The sequence below is a fragment of the Varroa destructor genome, unplaced genomic scaffold, assembly GCF_002443255.2.
Source record: "Varroa destructor unplaced genomic scaffold, Vdes_3.0 BEIS01000001.1, whole genome shotgun sequence".
In the NCBI taxonomy this organism is placed as follows: domain Eukaryota; kingdom Metazoa; phylum Arthropoda; class Arachnida; order Mesostigmata; family Varroidae; genus Varroa; species Varroa destructor.
Window position 1 is genome coordinate 59,164,934 of NW_019211454.1, and position 24,254 is coordinate 59,189,187.

General features: G+C 46.9%; 1 protein-coding gene across 3 annotated transcripts in view; it reads right to left on the reverse strand.

The window, feature by feature from the left end:
* The window catches only part of exd (PBX homeobox extradenticle), a 316,119-nt gene that overhangs the window by 231,121 nt on the left and 60,744 nt on the right, over positions 1–24,254 (reverse strand). The gene's annotated exons all lie outside the window — the stretch shown is intronic.

Here is a 24,254-nt window from a genome sequence, read left to right on the forward strand (position 1 = left end):
CATTCTTCTCAGGAGAATCATAAAGGTTTATTGAACAAGAAAATTTTTTGGCCCCAATCGCTTTATCTACTACGGTTCTGTCCCACAGTTGCAACAAATAGAACTGACTACCGATCGCTGTTTGTTAAGCCGTTATTTTCCTAATTCCACAGCCTTTTTTTCCTATCCTTTAGGTGAGCTAAAGTGCCCCTGTTCCTCTAGGCTGTTCCAGATAAGCTGACTGGCGAGCCAGTATTAGTTCTGCTGCTGCCGTAACAGGAGCTACTATATTCCAGCAAGACGACGCACACTTCTTGCTAACAGCACGGCAGCCGATAAACTGGATTCTACCTTGGGTATCTGCGGTGGGTGGGTAAGTACGCCTATTTGTCTGTGTACATGTGAGCGCGTAACGTGTCAAGAAACGTGCAAGCTAGGAACAAACACCATTTCTCGATGGTTACCACCGCCTCAGTTACCTTCGGATGTCGTCGCGTGATATACGGCTCATTGAAAACCACAACGACAGTGACGCCGACGACAGCGTTCGCAGTCGTCGAAGCCGCAACAACGGTAGCGACAACAAAAACAGTAGAAACAAATATTTGCTGCCTCTATGATAGGAGCTTAATCGGTAGAGGCGGTAGCGGCTTCGGCGCCACCACTATAGTAGACGTACATATACCTAACGGCTGACAACAGCCATGGGTATTTGCCAATGGAAAGTTTAGCACTAATAGTAGTGGCGGATTGGCAAACACAGCCCGGCCTAACGAATCCAAGCCCTAGGCCGCGGTGAGTAGTAGAAAGTAGCGTCGTCCTCGCCCTCGCGACCGTCGGTAGGACAGACGGCAATAGCGGTAGTGGTTCTGATAGCAATAGCGAACATAACAGTATTGCTGTCCTCACAAGACCGGTTCACGCTTCAAAGCTAAGCGATAATCAGATCCACCATCGCGAATCTGGGCTGCCGTTGCCGCTGTCATTGTCACGAAACCCATAGAAATCGTAGTTGTGTTACCGATGGTAGTACAACAGATCATAGAAAATGTGTAAGGGGCCACTGCGTCCCTGGAGTCTACTGCTATTACTCCCACGGGCAACAGAAGCGGCACCTACAACAACAATCCCCGCATGTCGCGCTGTCGCCTTATCCAGCGGCAACCTGCGCGTGCCAATAGCATTTATAAGATTTGCGTTTTATTACTATTCAACTGACTCGATTTAGGCGTAGGTCGACCGGTAGCATCTGCGACGGTGGGAAATGTACGACGATTGAAGGTGAGGTAAAGGAAAAGATTGTAAGTAGAAATTAAGTGCAAGTCCTCAGAAGCAGGAAGACAAGCGGCCACTGGGTAAGTGCACAAAGAACGTTTATAGAAAGCTACACTATCCTTGTAAGATAAATAGTTGGTTGTTGGTTGACTAGCGCATTGACTGCCGGCCGCCGACTGCTGGAAATATCGGTGCTTGCGGCAGCCAAGGTCTACTATGGCACGTCCATATACTTTACGATGGTCGACGCAATCCTTGTGTCTCAGCATCTCCAGTCGAGCCAAATCTCTATCCGTGAGAAATCTAAGATCAGGTAGGCGTACTTCGTCAGCCAGGGAAGGCTAACTCAGCGATATAGGCGCCATGCGATTACCACCGATGTAGCCAACCTTACGCAACGACCCGCTTTTCGTCGGCCCAGTCAAAAAGTAGTTGGCAGTAGGTTCGGAGATGGCGTCATTGAAAAAAAGGGAGCCATAGCGTCATCAATTTATCCTAAGTTGTCGGCAAAGAAACACTCAGTTCATGGACAACAATAACAACTACAACAACAACAGCAGCAGCAGCAGCATAAACATGCACACACGCACACACATCTCGTTTACGAGAGAATGAGATACGAAATTTTCGTACGCGACCGCAGGAAAATAAGAATGATTGGCTGCTGCAGCAACAGGCTTCACTCCTCCGCTTGCCGTCCGCACCAGCTGTCAGTAGTTCACTTGCCAGCGCGTCGGTCGCGGAACATCGCTTAGTAAAAAGCTCGAAAGCAACAAGCGTGCTAAAGTCACGCACACGTCGAAGAAATAACATGATCAACGGCAAGTCGCCGTGATACAGAGGAAAGACAAGCAAACGTCGGCGCGGTGCGGCGCAGAAGGGTACGCGGTCACCTCTTTGAGAAACATGAGAGCGTCGGTAACATCCCGTCATTCAGAGAGCTGCTACCGTCGGTAACTGGTAGAGCAAAAAGAAAGAAAGCAACGATGACGAAAACGACGAGATGAATTAAAGCAACTTATAAGTGTATTTCAAGCGGACATGGCGTAAGAAACACATAGACGTAAGCGCACTTCCACACGCTCAGAGTGATCAAAATCCAGATGGTTTCTTGTACATGGCGTCATACCTCAATAATGCTTGAGCTAGTCACAGCTAGCCAAGTGCTCAAAGGGTGGGCACCGCCGTGCTTCTCTCCAATCACGTATAGTGTCAAAGCAGTTCACTTGAGTCCGTGTGAATTTGAAACGACAACATATCGAGTGTGATATTTTAAGAGGGAAACGGCTAAGTTGCTTTTCGGAATTAAGTTTTCCCAAACTACGGATTGGGAAAGGGGTTTACGATGGGTTTACGTTCAACTCAGAACTCGTGGCTTCTTCACGCCAAGGGTCGTTCTATGTTTGTACGTAGAGTTAGGGAAACAGTGCGCCTTTTTGTCGTGTACTTCCCCCTCGTTCAGTCTTTCTTACTCAACAAACCCGCGACTCGAGAGTTCATGTAATAATACTCTACAACGACTACAACTAATAACACTAATGCCAGATTCGCTGAGAGACTAAGCCGACTGCGACGAGTATTCAGCATTGTTGTTGAAGACAGGGGGGTTATGTGTAACGAAGGCTTGAGCGCACGACCATCGTCGTGTACTGACGGCGGTTGCCGCCCAACAGCGGCATGCTGACTGCGTTCATGTCAGGCTGCCTAAGCCGGTACTGCTGCTGCTGTGTGATACCGCCAACAACACAGGTCGCTCATACGCCGCTGACTTTACGAACACTCGGGCTCTCTGTTCGCTTCAGCTCCACGAGCTCCGAACATGTCCGCGATGAGAGCAATGGGACAAGGCTGGCGACGCGTCGGCAGGAACAACAGGACCAATAACAGCAGAGAAATTTCAGGGAGACCATCGCCAAGTGGTTGGGGTCTGGTGAGTAGCCGTTGTGGTGTGGTACAGCGGGGCTGGCGACGTCCATCGGGGGGAAGGCGGCCGCTTGCTGTTGATGCAAAATAGAAATTTTATAATGTCATCGCTATCTCCACCTTCATCCGCTTCATAGCTGCCTCGTGAGGCTTCATGCTTGTGCAGGCGACGTGACTAGTGGATCACCGGGTGGCTCAGCAAAGTCTGCTCCAGCCGAAGCGTCCTACGGCGCTACTAGGAGCAGAACAGTCTCCGGCTGCTGTTGGCTGTTAACTCGGCGAACTGCACTGCTCATCAATTGGGTGGTGCTCACCGCAAGCCAACCCACTTCATAGAGCAACTCCGCCGTCGCTATGCATTCCCACCTGCACCGGTGTAGTGTTTTGAGGCAACTTTTCGGCCTAATTATTATCCTCTTTTTCTATATCGAGCACACGATTTCACGCATCTCATCGTACTTTTCTGTTGTAGTCGAGCGGTTTGATGTGATTTAAAAGCAGGCGAAGGATGGGAATTGGTTGCCGAACTGGCTGGCTATCTGCCTCTTTACTCGACTGACCAACTCAATGGCGTCGGTGGTGTCGACAGTTACGAAAAAAACAACAGAAACAGCAGCAACCAAAATGCCGATCACCGACGACGGCGCCTATGTGCTGTTCTGGCTGTCGGCGTTGTTGTCGACCAGTGAGATATCAGCTGCAGCAAGAGCGAAGTCTGAGTCAGAGTACCAATATTAGTCGTAGCTTAATGGGACACCGAAAAATGTTAAGGCAGAAGGTGAAGATACAGCTTTATGCATCGACTACACTAACAGCAGCGGCAACAGCGTCACTATGACATCCTTCAGACTTCAGAATGAAATTTAAATTGGACAAGCTTTGAGCTGTAGGCAGACAAAGAAACCGGCTGGCAGAACGGCCCTCGACGTATAGCCGAGAACACGGGTCCGTCGCACTCCCCATCAGATCGGTCGTTATGGATATAGCATCTTTGTTATGTTCTGCTTTGTACTATGCTGCTAAAGCTGTTGTTGTTGCTACTGCTATTGTGTTCGGGGGCTTCGAACACAACAACAGCTTGGCACAGCAATAGCAACGTAGCGTGTCACATGCACGTACTCCTTGATCTCGAACGGTCAAGACGATGAATGACAAGCCATTCGCTCTGCCGCACGAATAACACCGGCCATCACTCTAGTGTCCTTCTGAAGCTCAATACTTCGCGTGTTCGTCCTCCCATTGACACCCTGCGCAAAAGGTGACCATGCCTGCGCCACATTGCAGCAGCTTAAAAAATATCACCACTTCAGAGCACTCTCATTGTACACAGAAACACGCATACGCCACCATTAAAGCTGCAATGTTGCAGTGTTCATAAATTCATTGTGTTATTGTATATGTACGCCTATTATAGTACCTTTATGAATACTTCTAGTACCACTACTACATAGTATAGGCTATGAAGGAAACTGAAAAGCGGATCGGGGATAATTTGTTGACGATCCAGTGCAAACAAGAGATACGAACGAACTATATATGAAGAAGTAAAAGAGCGGACAGAAAGGTTTGTTGTTTAGCTGGTTAGATAATGAATAGTTAAGATGAACGTTTTCTGATGGAGGCAAAACAGTAGCATTAAAAACCAGAAAGCTAATCACGTTTAGTTTACCCGAGAGTAATCATTGCCACGACTACGTGTATCTCTGACGTGACGCAAACGTGAACTCAACGCTGCTGTCCTGCTGTTTGTGCACAACCACTTGTGCCTGCGGCCCAATTCGGTACAATCTCAAATACTCATAGGACGTAGACGTATGAGCATAGGTGACATGACTATGCGACCTACCGAACCATCATACCGCCGGCGTTAAGTAGTATTCAATGCCTTCCTCGTGCAGAAACAGTGGTGTCTGTTCTTACCGTAGCGTCTGCCATCATTGTCGTCACCATCGAGTCCGTAACCGTTGTCAGCAAATTATGTTGCGTAGACACGCTACTCTGATGCCACGGCTATTGCCTCATCAACTGTTCTGCCCGGCCGCTGACCGGGAGCAGAGCAGTTGACGACGCCTGGTTGATTGGTTAGTTGTTGGTGGAGACTAGTTCGCGTGGCTGGTTCACTCAGATCCCTCTACAGCATAACATTGAGCTGCTTATATTTGCTTCTAGACTCTTCTGGCCAGTCGGGCTCAACTGTCATACGGAGAAGCTATTAAATGAGCGACCCACAGACCAACATATAGCTTCAGCAACCAGGAGAAGTACTCACCAAATCTGGTAGACCACAACAGTAAACAGGCCGGCCATACAAAGCAAGGGCTGTCCGATACTTAAGCCGAGCGCGGAGCAACATGCCAGAAGACGAGAGCGCCAGCAAAGGCAGCTGTGGGATCCCAGCGGTCACCGCAGCGATCCGCGTTACGGCAACGTCGGGTTTACTCGTTTATAAATGTTACTGGACTGCTAAACAAACCCCGGCTAGTCTACATCAATATGCGTATAGTGTGCCGGAAAGGGGATAATCAATTGGATGGATCTTGAACCGGCCATGGCGCGAAGACATCGTTTTAAAACAAATGCGCCAACACAAATGTCGCACACCGCCCAAAGATCCACATAGAAGCGATTAATCCAGTACGACATCCTTCATATACGGCAAAGTGCAGGTCTACGTAAAGTTGCCATTTAGTTGTTTTTCCCCTTCTGTTGAAGCTTGGCTAGTGCGAAGTAACTGGACGCAAAGGATGAAGTATCGGTCGTTCGTCGCCAACGACATGACATCCCACAACAACAAACGATATACTCATTATTTCATCTCAGCTTCCCTCTGTTCACTATGTAACATCACGGAAAGACGAGAAACATTTAGCTAGCTCCGACCGAATAATCTCACTCTCCACATAATTTAAACTCGGCGCGCATGGGAACCCGAGAGCAAATCATCTCGATAGAATATGATATTTGTCCCACTACTAACGGGTGGCAAATATGACAACAACTTAATGCTTTCGTCAATAAAAGATCAGCATCAGTAGCGATGACAACCGTGGAGATATGCGGTAAGGGCGTCTTCTTAAGCATTTGCTGAGACAGGTAATTGTGCCCCTGATTAACTTTCCCTACGCAGCAATTATGGACCTACTCACGAACACGAATGAGTACTTCAAGCGTTCGACTACTATCACTGCCACAGGTACTCGTAGCACAACGACAACGGCGGCGGCAACAACAACAGCAACAACTATTAAGGCTGTATTAGCGGCTGTGAATGAATGACTTTGCTGACATTGGCTTGTCACTCGCGCGGTGGCCATCCCGTACTCACTGCCTGCGCCATGATGCGGGCGCGGACGTTATAGAAGTAGAGTACTTACGACCGCTTCTAACCTCGCTGTTGATGTCGCCGATGCTTACAATCATGACAGGACCAGATTATCAGTATGGCTAGCGATAGAACGACATCGACAAGAACACGAATCAGATCGGTGAGCAAGCGGGAGAGAAAAAGCGCAAACAGAAAAAGTACGGACATCATCAATGAGTATGATCAACTTCATTGGTGCCAGCAGCACGGATCATCAACATAATATCATCACTTAGACACTGCTGAAGCAGGCACCGTTCAACGACGAGAACGAAGAGCAATTTAAGACCTCGATTTACGGACAATTCGTCGGTCGGCCGGTTGGATAAATCAATGAATCCCGGCCTGACAAGACGAGGCTACAAGGACAGATAACATAAACATGCGCACATATGTACGTAGTCGCCGATATCTAACAGTATCATACAGGACCCGACTAGGAGTCTGCAGAAGTGGGAAGTACGCGTGCCCGTGCTTGCTCTCACCCTTGTCTAACATGTGTGTTCGATGACGACATCGGAAATGAATCGATTTGTCGTTCTGTCGGTCTATCGATGTTTGCGGGCAGAGGATGAGAGAGCGTCAGCGTTAAGCAATGGTAATAATGCTATGAACGCTTTTATCGCAGTAATTGATGGGGGTAAACAAGTATGAATTACATAACATGATAACAATAATAACAAAGAAATGACGAACCGACGATTAAAATTACAATATAACTATCATGTTCGGCAAACACACGAAAAACTAACACAGTAGAGTCAGCTTATGTAGTGCTGCGGCGAGCGCAGAAGAAAAGAAATGATTAAAAAACGCTGTGCTAACAATAGTAGCGGCAGAACACAGAAAAAAAAACAGAAATGCGATTGCCAGTCGAGGTACGACTAGAAGAGACTTAGCTAAATTGATAATTAATAACCACCTAATCAGTACCCCCTTACCCCTTCCCCTCTTCCCCTTTTCCGGTAGTGCCCCCGTCCGATACAGATGAGAGCTTTCTCCAATGTCAGGTCAAACACACGGGACCTCTAGGCAGCTACGGGCGACGTTAGGCGTTGCTAAGTGATGACGACGACAGGAACGACCACTACGAATGGCTGCATTGCTTCCTTCATTCTCTTGTTCATTTTCCTGCGAATTGGTCCCATTGAGCGATGGCTTTCCGACAGCCCGCACGTCCGTTCCCAGCCATAAGCGTTGGCAACAGCGTTCGGCTGTTGATGTTCTAATGCCGGTAACATTAACAGGCACAAACGCCGAAATGTCTTCTGCTCGAGATAGCAGGTTGCTGGCAAAAAATAACCACCATATCTCGTATGCCGGCAATTCAATTACAGAAAGAGAAAAACAAGGAGAGCAAGGGACTAGCGATACAAGATTCTAACAGAACGTCAAGGAATGGATGTTCCTTTCTAGTACGTAACAGAAAAAGAACGCCAGCGTCAATAATCGTATAGAATAATAGGTGACGTGGATGGGGGCCGGGGGTGCCGCAAGGTGAGACACTTCGTGATCAAAGGAAAGAAACAGATGCATCCGCAGTGCTCAAAAACACTTGCTTGGAATAATTAGGCCAATCAGATTAAAACATTGAGGGGTACGAACAACGATTACGTGAATTATATACAACACCCTGTCCAAGGAGTCAGATAAGATCGCTTTTAGGTAGGTCTGTAACAAACTTTATACATTTCGAAGGTTTTGTTGTGCTCACGAGTAAGAAAGGGTTTACTGCTGTTAATTTTGACGATGTTGCCAATAGGGTTAGGTTAGGTTCGCACGGGTCGTTGTCTCTTGTCAATGAGAGTCTGAAGTGTTTGGTGATGCTTACCTGGAAGCGGAAATTAGAAATACATTACTAGCGTATAATAGCAATTACTAAAGAATACAGAACAATTTTCGAAATTAGGCATGATACGTTAAACAAATTTTAAACATTTTTCACATTAGTGTAGAGGACTATTTTCGCGCTTCTATTACTACCAGCGTATTTCAATGCATTAAGTCGCTAGCATTCATAGTCTACTGTTTCACTGAGACTCGCAGGTACATGTCAACCAGAACCTCTCTGTCTGTGACGACCCGTTGATCGTCACATGATACAATAGATGACAGTGCTCTGCGATCACAATCATGCATTGGGTGGCCGCAGTATATTCGTCAGCTGCGTCGCCCGTCATCACTAACTAGCAGCTCAATGATGGCGATAGTGATAGTGATTAAATTTTGATTATTATTTTCACGCACGTAAAGTGAGAAGCCGATCTAGTTAGGGTCAGTAGTATCATTGTCAGCTTTACTACCAACTAGCACCCGTACCCCCCACAGTTTAGAGAGCTGGCCGAACGGTGACGAGTAGCTAGATATCGTCACGTGGCACAAAGGGGCAATGGCGGCAGTACTTCTGGTAGTAACGTAGTAACAGCGGAGGCGCTACAGCGTTGCAGCTCTATACACCGGAAGGCCAGACTAGCGACGGGCCAACCAGAGCGGCTGAATGCCGCTTAAAGGCTATGCACACAAAAGTCACGGCCACCGAATCGAGTCAACTGGTGCGGAAGAAACGTTTAATATTAATTCAAAAACGATTAATTTTAGTCAGCCTTCATCGAAGGGTGGTACCAACATAGCTGGCGTATCGCCTAGCCGCTGGCAGCAGCATCACCTACAATTGACCACGGTTACTGCCGACGATGCCGCTGCCGTTGTAACTGCTACGATAACCGACCGATACTCACTTTACTGCAGCTAGTACCATGGCCACCGCGTGTCTACGGTCTACCCGTTCCGCTCTGCTATTGTTGATTCATCTAGCGTGACACAGATAGCGACACGTACACCCACATCCGCACACGCGTGTTAAGTCAATTCTATACGCAGCACACGGTTTTTATTTGACAGATAGCTGCTGCTTGGTGTTTACGCATACGATGTGCGGCGCGTCGCGCGCCTTCAACGTTTGATATGTACACACAACAATAACAATAATAATCATACCAACGCGTTACGTGATCGGCGATGTGAATGACAATATTAGTGCTACCGGCTTTTTGTGTAGCCAAATAACAACACCAACAGCAGTAATTAGTAAGCGAGCACCAAAGCTCGGTCGGATCAGCAGAAAGACGAAGACTGCGGGCATCTGATATTGTAATGTAACGGACGATAAGGCGATACGTTATTCCTTTTGTTGTTACTAACGCTGCTGGTCTGCTAATGTGTGGTCTGCGGTCAGCAACTGGTTACAGGCTTTTCCCGACATAATACGTTGTCGATAGACGCCATCGTTGCCAAGCTAACACGGACACACACACACACACACACACACACACACGGAAAAGTCGAACGGCCAAACGGTAGCCAATATGATATTGTCTGGCAAGCTGTAGTAGCAAATGAACCGGATACCAAACCCATACGTAAAAGATTTTCTTCATTATACCCTTTGCCAGCTTCTACCATCGTTCGCATTGAAATCGCTTGATACAACGCTGTCGGCACTATATCTGTACATCGAATCGATACGTACGTAATAACACCTTCTCCATAGAATGGTCGAGTAAGAAATACGTGGCCCTTCCTGCAAGGCCACAGACCGGCTGTATGTGCATGCTTTCATTCATGTGCAACTGCTCACAAACACTCGTTACGTCATCATTGTTGTTGCTGTTGTTGTTGTTATTATTGCTGAAGAAAAAACAGTGAACCGTCGTTGATAAACGAAATGAAACCGAGCGGGTGAAAGCTTTGGTTGTCCTGCTTATTCATATTAGGTGTTTTCACTGTAACTACTTCCCCTCCCCGTATATATATATATATATATATACCTAGGCTACAGTCGTTACCCACAGTCCCATCGATAACAGGACAGACATACAGATGCAAGTTGTTGCTTGAGACGTTAATTTTTTGCCGACAAAATATCGGCGTGCAAACTGCGTCAGCTTCGAAGAGACAGCGACAGCCATTTTGCTACTTTTGCCCGTATCCAATGTGTCTCTGTCTCCTTTCTGTTTCTTTTTACGCCCTTCGTCGCTCGTTTAGGCCGAAGAATATATGCAGAAAGAATAACAAGATGTTGCTTTTTTTTTTCCATACATTTCTGCTGTTTTGTGCTGTCACTAGCCTCGGAGGAATGATCGTGCTGGCCACAACAGCAATGGACGACAGCCAACGCCGCTTGGGGGAACCGTGTTGGTGCATGATGATGAAGCCAGTGGGCAGTCAGTCAGTCAGTCAGTCAGTGTCCAAGTTATGAAGTTGGTTCTTCATCTATTTGAAGATTTTGAAGTAGATAACAGCATCGCGGCCGGCGGCAGCAGCAGCGACGGCGATGATTACGAAGACGAAGAAAGCGCAACTCCGCAGAAGTAGCGGCAACATTACACATTGCGACGTCGACATGGTCACCAGGCATGGTATTGCTGCTGATATTTGGCTAAACGAGCGGACGCCAATGGCGACAGCGATTGTAGCAATAGCAGCAACCGCAGCGAAAGAGCGACGACGGGTTAAAAGTTGGTGGTGGTCCACTCAAAGTCGGGGCGGCCCCCCGTCGAGCGGTGGTCCGTGGCGTCACTGTTCGACGTGCACCCCACCACACAGACATTCACATACACACAAGCACACGAAGTACATTGAATCTATGCATCTGGTGCCGACGCTGCTTGCTGTTAGAGCTAAATGGCGTGTCCATGCTTAACACGCGCCACGGCTATCAGCAGTCGTCGACCAGAATAACGAAGAATTGCCAGGCGGCGACGAACAGCAGAACGGCAACGGCAATTGCAACACGCGTCGGTACATGAAAGCTGAGTCCTGCCAGCCAAACTGGCACCTATGGCCGAACAAAGCACCTATCGACTGAAACTAACATAAAAAAAGCTCAGTGCAAGATATAGACGAACCACCAATCGGACAACGACAAATACACATGATAATCAACAAAAACACGAATAGACAAATACCAACCAACCGGTCGCGTTCGGTGGTTGCAAATATGCCTGTTTACTCATAGTGATCTGTCCTTGTATTAAGCTCATGTTGCGTTTAGTGGACACGATATTGTGCTAGAATGGAACTCCAAAAATGTCTTATCGCATATCTCCTCCGTCTTGTCTGACCGCTGCAGCGAATATTTATCTATCAGACGTTAAAGGCACGGCGAACAACAGAAAAACGGAAAGAACGTGATACAGTTACGTCTGTATTACACTGTGTATGTGTGCTGGTGATTTTTCCACTATTCACTAAATAATGTAACTCTCTTGAGTCACGTTGATCTGCTTATTGAATACTTTCATCAGCCAGTGGTCTTCGCCAGTGAATTATCGCGCTGACAACAGCACTAATAGCGAAATAATCAGCTTAAAAAAAAGTCTAGAAACTGCATCACAATTATCATGATCATAGCTCTTCACCGTGTTGTCGTTTTTTGCAATCTGTAATAAGTGATGTTTCGTCAATGCGAGATCGAATTATCATCCTCATTAAAGATCAATTCTGCCCACTGTGATTCTGACCCTGGCCGCGGTACACTTTGATGCTGTGGCCGCCGGTGCCGCAGCTGCGGCTGTTGTTGACACGCTAGTGCTCTAACTCTTATCGTTATCAGCCTCACCAACACCACAACGGCGACTACAGCACGGCCGCCGCCGCCGCCGCCGCCGCCGCCGCCGCCGCCGCCGCAACAACGTTAACATGTAATTGCGTTAATAAAGCAGATAACGAAGACTGTCGCTCCGGCCGCCGCTAGCGGCCCAGCGGCCGCTGCCACGAACACCACACTCGTGGTCGCTTCATGACATATGAGTAGAAGAACGAGGTAAGGCTATTTATCGCGATGCCGTTACCATAATAGCAGCCGCAATAATAGCGCTAGTCGTATGATATTATAGTAGTATTTATCTGCTGGAGCGACAGCAGCCCCAGCATCTCACCTCAGTGAATAAATACACACAACAACAAGAGTAGAACAGCGCTTTAGTGGACTGCTGCGGCAGTCGCAGCAACAACACGGAGGACGACAGTAATAACGACGACGATGACGATTAAAGGGCGAGCGAGATTGGAACAACGTCGACGATAACGGCGTACGACAATATAATTCTTCACCTTCAGATCCCATTCGATACGTACAGCGCTGCTGAAGTAGTCCTGATTAGTGCTAGAGCCTTTGCCTTAATTAACGCTTGATACAAGGCGAGTCAAACTACAACCGCGATAAGCCCATAAGCTTCAAGTCAGCTTGAGCATATGTTCCGTCAGTAAATGTTAGACACGTATAGGTTATGGCCCTTCATTAATAAGTACGCATGAATCAAAGCGAGCTACTTTGGGCCGATATGCTCGATGCGAACGTCCATGTTTCATCAGTACGTTAAAAAAACTTATTCCCTATCGTTCATTTGTCCACTTTCACTTACCCTCCATGCTTCTTTCCGTCCTACCTATTAGCTCCAGCTCAACATTGGCCGCAGAAAACGTGGAGACGACATTTACATCTCCTCGTATACCGCTACGTACGCTGCGTTGTCGGGGGACTTCGCCAATTGCCACAGCTGTTCGCCGGATAACAACAACAACAATAATAGATGTGCTCACATAAGAGCAGTTACGCCGGACAAACCCTAACAACATAACACTCTGGCAAAGGGGTGAAGCGCGAAGGGGGTCCCATATAAATTCCATTGGTTGCGCACAACTAATCTCAAGCATTTCATGTTATCCGCATCTCCAACGGTCCACTTTGACTGGCAGCAGCACAGAACAGAAGCAAAAAGCGCTATCACCGAAAGAGTAGCAAAATGTCGAATTTTTAAATGGGTGCAACTACGCCCAGCATGAAACGTAAAAGAGCGACTGCTTTGCAATGAGTTGTTGCCGTCCCTGGCAGAAACAGAGACGTAAGGGGCACAATAACAGTGCACGTTTTCGTTTTTGTCTTTGCCCTCTTACGCTGCTGTAGCTGATATTTTCGGCGGGTGTTGCCGTTCTCGCAATTGGCAAAGTTGCCTACTTCAGCGACAATTACCGCTGCTACTGGCACCAGCTCAAGAGTAAACGCTGTCACCACTGCAGGAGAACTAGCATCTACGAGAGCTATGGCGGCAACTGCATTAACTATAGTCAAAACCACTGGAATAGCAGGTCTGTTCGTTTCGGTGAAGCGACTTGCCAGCATTTAACTGTGACCGCTGCAACTTCTGACGCCAGTCACAATGGCAGTGATACAGCAAGAATTCGATTTAGGTTGCCGTTAGCATGAAAAAGTAACACCAACAATATGGACATCGATTACATAAATCGGAACGCGCGCTAGCCGCGGCCGCTTCGGCAACGGCGAAACAAAGTTCCCGGCTGATCCTCCAGCGAAAGAATAAATAACGTCCCCGTCTTGCTCGACGCAGCGACTGTAATCACAACGGAGGAGTACTTCAATCAGTGTTGCGGTAGAGCAATAGATAGAAGACGTACAGAAGCACGCAATCAAATGAAAAAAAAAAATAGGTAGGGTACTCATTTTGGAGATCGTCATGAGAATGGCGGTGCTGTTGATAACGGTGGTTACGGACCTCCATTGCCTAGTCGTGGCCCTTCTGTTCCTCTGACTTGTTTCATGATTTTTTCAATTTCAGCGACCCTTAGTTCGAGTTGCCGAAAGACTAACTAGGAGAGCAAAGGGAAACGATGACACGAGACAAAAACCTGAAACAGACACGAACGCGCACCGGAAGGTTGGAGCGGGCGGTCGGTCGGTCGGACGGGGCTTTGTGCTTCGTTGAAGTGTCGCAAGCGCAAATAGTGTCTACGACACAGTTTCGCGTTAACTCGTACGATATAGACAAACACCCTGCCGATGAAGCTAATATAGCCATTTATCACCTAGCCAGCTACATCTGTGTGAGCAAATAAGAGTTTTGTGCGACGCGTGCTCACAAGTGATTCATTGTTTTATTTCGAGACAGAGTGTCTCAATCAGTTAGAGAGCATTTTTGCTGGTCCTATTTTCATCGTACTGGGTGTTTTTTCTTTCTTTTTTTTTGTCCGTTCTTGCTAACGTGTACTAGTGAGACGGCGACTGATCGATGAATATACAAAATCTTCTGTTCTGTTGTCTACCCTTTTGTTAGGCTAGTGTGAAGGAGGAGCGTATGCACACACTATAATCCAAGCGGAAAGATTTGAAGTAAAATTGATCCCACATATTACCTTTACAGCAAATACTTTCATTTTGACTTATATCTATGTACGTCGAACATCTTGACCAATTTCATACTTGTGGCCGACACTCAGTCCATTTCAGGTAGATGCAATCGAAGGGTTAGTTGTACAAAATGAACCAGCCTGAGTACCGCCTAAATCAGTATGGTTTTTTTTTTTATTATATTAACAGCACAGCGGATTACTGATAGCCGATGGCTCCCGCTGGAGAAAGTCCAGTCAGTTGTACTTGCCGTTGCCATCGTTGTTGCTGTTTTCGTGGAGCAGCTCGATGGTCAAAGCTATAAGCAGCCGCTATCTTATTCCTCCTATAATATACTTGACACAATGGCGACGACATCAAACGGTCACGAACGTGGCGTAGCATGATCACACAAATTGAGCTTAACAGGAGCGACGGCAAACGCCGAGTAAACTTGAAATCGCTACCCAAACTGCCCCTGGCAGAACGGGCTGTATAATACAAGCTCTCCGCTGCTGCTGCTACGGTTACTATTAGCCGTAGGTCGACACCGCCGCCGCAACGTCGAGCCCACTCGATCCGTGGACCGTAAATCTCCCTGGAACGCCATAATGCCGAGACCGAGAGAAAGCAAGGATGATTGCTCGCCGACATTGGGGCAAAAACCTGCTGTGAACGGAGTAGCCAGCAACTCACTCTGTTTCGATTAACGTCTTTCCCTTTCTGCAACTCCCATTTTTTGTTATATTGTTAGTCGGTTTTCTCTTTATACGCGATACGACGCTGGCTTCTAAACGGCGCCATTCTCATCGCCATCGTATATCCGTTCCTTTCATCCTTATTATCCGATTCGGTACAAAACGACAACTTCCGGAGACGAAGTTAGTCTTATCTCCTTTCCATGCCTTATAGTTACACGTAACTGTACGTAAAAAGATAAACGGGACTTTTGCAAAAGAAGAGGGATTCTTCCGCGATACGTAGCCCTATATATTGGCAATTAGCAGTTTGTTTCAAATGCATGTAAATATACATGAAGCGCCGCGGCGCTGGAAGAGAAGGCCAAGCTCATTTCTAGCATGATTAACATGTTCGTGATGTTGACTTGCTGAAATCGACGATTCTTCATACTTTAGCACATAAACTTACTTAGCGAGATGCCCAGAAAAACAAAGAAGGGCCACAACCAGTCAGAGATACACGTCCGTTCGATGTATATGCATACTATCTAACTGAACAGCTGGAAAAAAACTTGCTCCTGTAACCGTCCAACTTCCCAGCACTCGTAATTATAGTATTCAATAGGTCTCATGTGTTATATATAAAATCCCTGCCGCAGCTATTACCCGCTTCGCAGCAATCCTTGTTATTATTGCTGTCCTAGATGACGACGATTACTGTTGGAATATCCCCGAATTCACCTCATATGCCCTCGAGAAATAGGTGAGAGCTGGGCATCTGTAGGAATCGACTGCGACGGTGGCGAGAAGTAGGCCGGATGAATGCATACACACCCACACATCCAGTCTAAGAGAGACATACTCCAGTCATACTGCGGCGTACTTGCCCTGCTGTTATGTACAGCAGCCCCGTCTGTCTGTACAGTGAAGCAATGAAGGTTTAATAGTGGCCCGGATGGGAAGTGAGGAAGAGGATAGCTATAACGCATGAACATTGTTACAATGTAACTTGCCTTTACGAGCAGCAAACCAACGCGGAATGATCATAATAATGATAATGCAATACGAAACGCGGCTATTGCGGGCTGTTCCGAGACTATGGCGGTGACGACCACTATACTGTATAGTGTGTACTACGAGAGCAGCAAACTTAAACGACATTGAACATTGTTGAGAAGTGCAAGACGAAGAAAAGGATCGAGCTACCTAAATTCTGCGTCAGCCTGCCGTACCCGCAGCCGCAGGACCGGTGAAGCGCAGCATGGTCCCGTTCAAGCTCGCCAAACTAACATTTCTTCATATAGGCCAACTCAAAGATAGCTGTGGAACTAGTAGTATCAACCCTCCTTTATTTTGCTAATACTAGATGCTCGATACACCAACAGAAGCAGCATCAGCAATGGAATCAAGTTTAGATCTCAGAAAGAGACCGGATTCGCTGGCCTGTTCGTTCGCTGGTTCGTTTGACTGCTGCTGCTGCTGCTGCTGCTGCAGCAGAGCTATGGCTGGATGGCAGCCGGGGGCCGGAGAAACAGCTCTTTATGTGCGCGCACTTTACGACTTGGACTTGGACGAAGATTATTATGACCGCGTCCGCAGTCTCGCCTGGAGCTACCGGCCGCTGGGTTGGCCTGCCGACTATCAACTAAGCCCGCTCCAAGAAAGGTTGGGTTTTCGAGGGTCCATCACCTACAAATTCGAGCAGCAACTCTCGAAACAAAGCCGCGAGAGTTCGGGTGAGTGGCCACGTCGTTTGTGTGAGCATTGTGTATGTCTATGCGTATGTATGTGTGTTCCCTCACTGCACATCTGCGCTGTGGTGGCAACAGCACGGTCTAGTCGAACGTAGACCAATAATAGCTATATCTTTGTGGTTCTATGCACTGGGGAAAACCGAGCCTGAACGGGGAAGGGAGAGAAAAAGGTTCCATTAAAATTAAATCTTTAAGTCAATGTCAGCGTCATGACATATATATATCACACAGATAGAAAGGTTCGCATTGACCGCTATTGCGCCAAACCAGGCCTATCTATGGCCGCTAAAAGGTATAGAACGCAGCGGTAAACATCAATTCAGATGCTCGCAGCACGACAGACTCCGACTACACTCAAATCACGGCTTTCTACTCTGCGGGCCGCCTTTGTTGGTACGCCGTTGGTTGATTGGTTACTTGGCTATACTGTCGCAGTTTTAGCGCGAAAAGATATCCACAATGACTATAAAACTGTGGTCCAGCTACCACCGCAGATCTAATAGATTAAGTCTGCTTTGCGAAGCGGCAAAGGCCCCAGAGGGTGGCGAGCTTGAGAATGTACAGCTAGTACGCGACAGCGTTAAGGAAATATATGGCGACAATGATAGTACCCATCACGCTAATTACTTGCAAACTGCCAACCTGAGATACATATCATACTTGTTCGTCGTAGTTGACGTAGTACTGCCCGAATTTCCCCACTTGGAACCCGTAAGGGTCACCTGACAACATTATGTGTCTGCGACCCACAATCCCTGATTGAGAACCCTTGAACCGATTTAACCGTTCCGCATGGCTGAAATTATGAAGTAAATAGACCTTGCTCATAAAAGCGTAGGCCGAATGATGCAAATATTAGTTGCGATACTTCATCTATTTGATATTCTTCAAATTCATTGACGCAGCAGCACCTGCGAGACAATAGTCGTATCACGGTTCCACTCACAGCTCTCGACGTTCGGCGACGACGGACCGAGTCGTGAGTACTCTTAGTCCATTTTGCTTCGCTCGCATATATCACGAAAACTGTCAATGACGAACGAACGAGATTCAAAGTCTTGATGCGATAGTACGGGAGAATATACGATATGAATATCATGGGTAATAGTATGTTAAAAAAAAAAAAAATAAAAAACTTTACTTTTTTTACAAACATCACGCAATTCCAGCCGTGTTACAACATCTCGTATAATTGTTAACCTAGCTTGACGCGTTGATATAACACTGCCACCTTTACCGCTATCTGGGACCACCGCTGAAGGGCGCTGATCAGAGCAAACCTGATCGGCCAAAGCGCGAATCGTGCATATAGTACGAAGGGAGCTAGTATAACAACAGTGTAGAGTTATAGTCTGTCTCTATAGAGACGCTTTCCATCCATTTCTCGATGGACTTTTATCCTAGTTTTCAAAACGTTAATTTCTATGAGTAGACGGACAATTAAGGAGTCTGTTAGTTTACGTAACTTTAGTTAAGGCAGGCTAAGTTGAGCCAGCGTTGTCTGACCGAGATCATCGACGTGTAGGTATTCTATCTTTAAAATGACACACGCTTGAGACGTCTAGAGCGTTTTCTTTATTCCGTAACGGCGAATAGACGCATGGCCACGGATTGGCATAGGCGCACAATTGATCAACAGCAGTTACAACAGAAGTGGGAAATCGATAAAAACAACGTATGCAGGCGGTAGCTTTACCAGGTTCAAATAGGAGCTGCGCAACATGGCCGCGGTGCTTATCATTGCTCGCTAGTATGCTAAAGCGTTTGTAGCGATAACGGATTAAAAAGCCGACGACTTTATGAAACGTTGTTGACATTGTGTTTCTGCTAGCGCTGCCGTCACTATAATACTAGCAGCACAAGCATTTCTATATATTATCACACAGTGGTAAAATGTTTCCGGCTATCGCGAGTTAGAGTCGTTCATCATCATCGAAACTCCATCGTTGCGAGCTCGAAAAGCCAAGCGACAAACGGATCGAAAGAACGGACGGACGAATCAACGCGGCAATGCACTCGACTCGACGATGGTGGCCACGTTGGCGAAACAGAAACGAGCAAGAGCCGTTGCGGCAGAAGCGACAGCTACGCCGCTACCGCCAGCTTTGGTCTCCACCTCGTACCGGATAAGAGAGCTCCTACAGTCGAACGTTTTGCTGCAGGTCGACTACGATATGAGCGATAAGAGCACGTTGATCGTAATAACAACAGCCCCAATGATGGGCATACCAAAAGAGACAAATGGGAACAGGCTTCCACACCACATTGTTGTCGTAGTCCTGTTCTATGGGTACTGTGCTAAGACAACAACCAAATAGATCCTGATTCTGCGTCCTTAACATCCGTGGCCTCAATGCTGAATCGAAAGAAGTTTGAGCCTGTTAAAAATCGCGCCCAGTTTACGTTACGTTAGAATTTATTTCAGCCAACACATGTGCTTTATATACACATGCCCGTCCAACTGTGCGCCGCACGTAAAGTGTACAAAGTGCAACAGTCGTCACGCCAACCCAACTAGTACCATAAAGCAGATTTCCTGCGGAGTTATTTCGATACTGACCCAAGTGTGTTCAAGTCCACATGAGCATTTAGCTCACAGCTGCGCCGTTTATTTCCCTGTTCGATGCCTATAGAATGGTGTTCACATGGCGGGGTCTACAGATACACATATTGGATAGGGTCACCTTAAAAGTGAATTGTCACTCAATCTCCAACCGTTGCATACGGCCTAACCAGCGGCGCTATTTGTCACCCGTAGCATGGCAACACGCTAGGACAACAGGCCGTATAAGCATTTAGTTTAGTACCTACTACAGCATCAACAAATCGTCTATGGAAAAATAACTCACCTAGCCGACACAGAGCATTCGATATTATTCGACGCTCAGCGGACTACTACCGTTTTCGGTAATAAAACAGTGTCATCTGTATCGTTTTGTATTTCTTATTGCTTCTGCTTTTTCTACTTACTAAGATTTTTCGATAGAAGACAATATTATCCATTATGCGCTGTTTCCTGTCGTCGTCGTCGTCGTTATCGTCATCGTGGTTAGGGCTGATTGACTTGTCGGTGACAACTTGGATTTTTGATGAAAAAGAACGTGTTCATTTGTTTGTACGCCCGCCATACACGTTGACGTTCTATGTCATGGAATCATTATTGCCCGATCCCGTTTTGTTTGATGTTGTTGATTAAGTACTTGGTTTATTCGCTGGATTCTTTATCTCTGTGCACGTGTTTCGGTTAATGTATAACTGTCAAGTCAGGTTATACTCGTACAGGCAATGGACAAACACCGGCACCCTGTCAAAGCGTCACCATTGGCCAATATCATGGAAACAGTCACATGTAAGTATATCCTACATCTGTCTGCCTTGGCTATTGCTGATAGTTCCGCTAGTGGATCCAACAATTCGCAAGGGCGGTTACCAAAGTTTGTAGTGACGCTTAAAGTGGAGCGGATCTCAGCAGGGGGCGCCCCGACGGTTTTAGCACCAGCCTCTCGGTTCAAACGCTGCAACACTATCATCAGGACCACAACACGAATGGGAAGAGCACAACCGACGTCAAAACTGATTACTGCGGGCCCTCACAGTGACGCGCGCCGACGTCTATCATTCAGGACGACCGTTGATTCTTCGGCCTGCCAAAGTCGTTGCTGTTATGCCAAACATCCTAAATATTCCGGAAGAACACCTAGCCCGACAACAGGGCACGCCTGCATACAAGCTGGTCACACGAAATCAACTCAGTTCCCCTTACTTCAGTCCCTCTCTTTTGCCATCAAATGGCTTGTCATACTTTTACTGTACCCATTGACTGGTGTCAATTGAACATCTTAATGGTAAAGCCTCACCAACATCAACCTTTGAGTATTTCCCCAAAACGAACATCAGACTATCTAGGTAACACGTGACCATCAGTACGTTTGGTAGCATCAAACGAAATGTCGCAGGTGAACCCTTGCTCGTAGGTACTCTGAAACATTGGTAGATTCGATGTACGATCTATATGGTTAGCTACCATTCATACGATCTTTGTCCAGGCTCACACAATGGCTAAAATGTGCTCTAAGTTTCAGCTGCGGATATTTCTAGCTTTCTAAAGTAACTGACTGCGCTACAAGCTTTGATGCATAATGCAACGTCCGTTACGTCGGCTCCGAACGATTTGCAGTAAACTTCTGTTATGTCTTCACCTATTTTACTAGTCTCCTAACGGTTTGGCGTTAAAACACAAACTAGCTCGTAGTAGTTTGGTTTTACCGGTCGAACTGGACGGAATAGAAAATTATCGAGGCAGATGGCACAAGCCCTATTCGACAACGGAAACGACTACCAACCCCGCGGCGGCAGTCGGAGCATTCGAATAAACCAATCCGTCCGCCCAATCCCGCCGTGTACAAATATTCATTATCTAGGCCTACTGCTAACCCCTCAACTAGAACAGGAATGATTAGGACAGCGGACATGTTCCGCTACCTATTTTCATGTCATCGCTGTGAGCCGATCAATCCCAGCGATCGTTGACAGTAGCTTGAAAAGGACGAAAACCTCAACCAATTCACCGACTGTCTATGTTGATAGCCAATTAAATTTCCAAACTGTCAAGCACGGATCTGTCAAGCGAGCCGGCCAGCGTCGATCGTCATAAGCAGCAACTAACTTCTGCCTAGTACCAACATTATATCGAGCTCATCTCCATGGCGTCCTTTAAGGGCTCCACGAAAAGCCAAGTTTGAATTGTCGAAATGGAAACAAAATATTAATAACTAAAACTAGATTTAAAATATAATCTTGCATAGATAGGCCCAGATGAGTAGTACGAAGGGGGCGGGAAGAAAGTCAGCTTTGAGATGAATTCGCCTTATCTCACAAACGGTAATTTTGACTGTCATATAATTTTATCGAGCCGCTGTTGTCGAAATACTTCGTCACTCGTTTGCACGCAATTATCGTAATTACATACACACGTTTGATTGGAACGTAGAAGCTTATGGTACTTATACCAGCCACACCTTAGATCAGTCCAACGTAGCGGCAGATTGATGTTTGAAATAGGCTCTCGTAGCTCAGCCCCTTGCCAGTCCCCGAAAGGGCAGACGAAGTCATACGAGCTGCAGTCTGGCGTAGGTCAGCTCGGTTGGTGCTTCCATTTCACACTCTTCTTACTGCTTCTCGCTATGTGTTTCTTCTTTGGGAGGTTTATAACAGTGCTCTTCAACATCACCCAACATATTAATCGCTCAGTATTATCACATTCGTCACTCTCTCATTGACGTCCAGCATCTATCTTGACACGGTGGTTAGACTCTTTGTTGTCGGGCGTTTTATTAAGATGAGACGTTCTTTTTCTCTTCAGTCGACGAATTACGCTGCAATTATAGCTTGCCCTTCTGCGTTCTTTTAGCATAGAAGGCCAGTCACCATCACCACCGCAAGCCGAAAGGAGACGTGCTCGTAGTTGTTATCAGCTGCAGCGACGCTGGCAGCAACTTTGAGCCTCCTCGTTTCCCTCCCTCTGCTCCCGACCCCCTCCTGCTCGTCGCTAGAGTGAATTCTGCGCCTTCTTAGAATCTCGCAATGAACATGCTGCTGATGTTGTTTGCGGGAAAGGTGGAAAAGAAGGAACTGAAAATTTGTATCTTTTTCGCTGAGCAGCAGTAGTGATGGCTCGTTGATTGCTTTGCTGGCTGTCACACAAAACAGCTTCAACAACAGCCGTGTCAACAGCGACAGGAATAATGCAACAACGTCACCTAGCATCGTCCTAGGTTGCTACAATAGAAACTAACCTGTTACAAATATGGTCACTGTCAAATATAGCCCCGGCTGTCGTTCTAGCAGAGAGGCACAGTTCTGTTTCAACGAATTCTGATGCTTTTCCTATACAACAAAACGACAACCATGCAATGTTTGCCACCTCTCTTAGGGAAAGAGAACAGCAAGGAAAGGCAAAAACGAACGATGTATATCTTGACTTGTAATAGTCAATTAAATACTCGATGGGGAAAGTGGTCTGTTCTGTCTGCTCTTCGCTCGACTTGTGCATTTGATATATAAACAGAGCGAGATAGAAAGTGTTAGGAAGTTAGCCGCGTATCGATTCAACGCTGATATGACATCGTATTTGTCTTATCTCACTAGACCTGTCTTAATAGCAACAGATTGTCTCGCTTATGTACGAATTATCCGTGACGACTTTCTATTTACCGGATGTTTGTTCGAACTTACACACCTGTAATTTTACGACGAGCGCTAGTTTGTTCTGCTTTTTCATTCCGCTCACAAAAGGTTCTTTGTAAATACGACACTGTTCGAATTTAGGTGCTTACCAATTAGTTCCACAACAGCTCTGCGTGATGGCTTTAGAGTAATATTGGTTTCGACCGCCTATGCGGAATCGATATTTGATGGCGCTTGAAGCCAGTGACTGTGCCTCATGAGGACTGACGAACTTAGTTTATTCTTTGAAACGATGGCTGGAGGTAGCGCTCCATACGCATAAATCGAGGCAGCAGCAAATCTACATTTACTGCTGGTACTACCAATACCACCAATGGTAATAGGAATCGCAAACTTGTTATTATTATCTCAGCTAACGTGATCGTCATCCTCCAAGCAGGCTCCAAAGCGATCCATCGACCCTCTCTGTCGCAAGGAAGCGTCACTAAGTCGCCGCGATTAACTGCTGTAGTTTCTGCGTCCGCGTATGACGGCGGCAGGCGCGACGGTAGCGTTGCGGAGCACCATCAGCAATAGCAATATTGGCTGCGACTGTTGCCTGACTGTACTCTGTATATTTCCGTATGCGTCTTCTATTCGTTTGCCGTGTGCTCATTTCTGTCTACCTTCCTCTTTGCGTGTTCGCACGAATACTGCGCTGTACTGCGTCGCCTTCTCTCCTACCTCTGCGCCTGTTCTTTGTGTTGGTTTGTCGTTTGCCTACTGGAGGTGCTGCCCTTGCTGGCCGCCGCCGTTGTCGCTGGTGGCTTTGTCGTCAACGTCGCAGTCAACGCGACCATTGCTGCAGTAGCAGCAGCAGCAGCAGCAGCAGCAGCAGCAGTAGCAGCAGCAGCAGCAGGCGTCGCCGT